The following is a 2490-nucleotide window of genomic DNA, read 5'->3' on the forward strand; positions in this document are numbered from 1 at the left end:
TCCACACGCTGCGCCGCTGACATCCGCGGAGCTCCAGCGCCACCTGCCGGCCAAACAGTGGAAAGTTTCTTAAAGTTTTCAGGGTGATTTTTCTTTAAGTACAAAAATACATTCTCCTAAATAGTGGAGCCCATAAACTGACAAATTTAGGGAAAAATATAAGTGAATACATCAGTAAATAATTGTAAAAAAAAATGTAAAAAAAAAAAAAAAAACCAGAAATAAAATGTCATTTTACATATGTTTAAAGCTTTGTTATCACAAAAAAATCTCTTTCGATAACCACTCAGTTTCTAAAATACATTTTTTTCTCACACTTATTTTCCTTTCACACACTCCAAAGTATTTTTTAAAACTATAATAACATTTGTAAATATATTCAGTTATATTTTTGACTCATCTCATAACCTGTTTTTTATTATTGTCTTTTTGATTTGTGTCATTTTTTTATACAGAAGAGCTTCAATGTACCAAACTCTTAAAACAAAATACCATTCTCCTCATTTTGGCCAAAGGTTATGGGGCCACAGAACTCACAAAATGTACAAAAAAATATAATAAAATGCATCATTAAATAATATTGATAGTAAAATAAGTAAAATAGAGGATAATCCAGTTACAAAGTTTTTTAAAAAAAAATCTGATAACCTTTTATTATTTCTTAATTATTGTTTTCACAAGAGTTTCATGTGCCAAACATTTAAAATAAAACTACCTTCTCCTAATTTTGAGATCAACATTATTGAGTTCCAAAAACCAACAAAATGTTGTCAAAATATATCCAAATACCTTCATAAAATCTTTGATAAAATTAAAACTTACTTTTTACTTTTACTCCTCTGCTACTACTGTGAATTATGTTATATATTCTATACAACCGTGACATTATTCAACAGGAATTAAAAGACACACAAGTTTCCATCATGTATGTCTTTTGCAAACTACAGGTAGGAAAACTCTAGAGAATTTCAAACCCCCGAAACAATGCTTGCATGGAAGTTTGCAAATGGGCGTGAGACATTCATGTGTCTGAACAAATTGGTTTGATTTTCTTTCAAAAGCAGCTTGGCAAGAAATGTCCCATAAATTGCACCAAAAAAACCCCCAGGAGATTTAGAAGATTATTTTTAAAAAGGGAAAAATGTCTAAAAAATTATATATATCTATAATTATCATAATTTTGTATTTAAAATTATTTCCCAAAATTATTATTATTAGACAATGCTTGCTTGGAAGTTTGCACATATGTTGATTATGTAATGTAAGCCTTGTACTCCCGCAGGTTTTCTTAATCACCTTATTAATTACACCTCTAGTCAGGTGAAAGTTGTGTGGAGCAATGTCCAAAAACATGAGAAGAGCACTAATCAGGCTACATAAGTTAAAGCACCTGTGTGAGCGCTCTGTGGGGCTCTGTTACATTCATTCAAATCATAATTTTAAGTCGAAAGAATTCTACTGTATATAAGCTCTTAATTGTTTCAGAAAATGAAAACTACATAGCTGAATTTACTTAAAATGAATAAAAACTAATTAACAACAAAAGACTAAATGATTTCTTCATATGTCTGTGATTTTTTAGAATTTGCTAGCTCTGATTGTTACCAAAACATTTAAAAGAGCTTCAGTAGATGTGTGCAGGCAGTCGCTTCCTCTGCACACATCTACAGTCCTCCAGCACCATCTGCAGCCTAACATGGGGAGTTTATTTTGACATGAGGAAAAAAAACCTGTAAGAGAAGTTTAGTAACTGAATCATGCTACCTCTTCTTACGTAACTTACTCAGTCAGGTTGAATTATGGTGCATTTTCATTATTAATTTGAAGAGGAAGCTTGGATGAAATTGTCATTTCCTATCAGATGATGCATTGTAAAAATTGCACCCGTTTTTCAATATATATTTCTTGAACTGATTTTTTTTCCTGTCTTTTTTAATCTTTCTGTGGTGTATTTTTGTGTTTGTTTTCACGTGTATAACTTAGACACTTTTGCAGTGGATTCATCTCCTTCAACAGTTTGCATAAAATAAACGAGAGGTCAGTCTCCTGGAGCCTCCGTATGGCGGACATCAACCAACCACAACATCTCCTAATAGCAGCAGATGCTTATTGAGAAAACACTACAGCCTTCAGTACATAGGTTAGTGGCTCCTAACTTTAAGTCATGATTCACAGATCACTGCTTCACAAAATAAGACTATTTTTTTTCACTAAGGTATTTTGTTTTTTTTATTGTGAGATACTAGATAGTTCAGTGTGTTTGGCCTCTGGAAACTACTGATTTAATCAAACATTATGTGCAGTGAAGACTGAATCAGCTGCTGTATGATTTGATTATTTCAAACTAAAATCAAGGCTTGATAGAAAAGTAAACACCTGCACTGCTTATGTACAGACATTTAAACTCAGGGAACCTGCAAAACAGGTCAGACTGCTGTGTTCTCATCAACATTAACATAACAAGGAAGCTCCTGTTTCTACCAAATGATT

The sequence above is a fragment of the Plectropomus leopardus genome, chromosome 11, assembly GCF_026936395.1.
Source record: "Plectropomus leopardus strain MGB_pleo_1.0 chromosome 11, ASM2693639v1, whole genome shotgun sequence".
NCBI lineage: Eukaryota > Metazoa > Chordata > Actinopteri > Perciformes > Serranidae > Plectropomus > Plectropomus leopardus.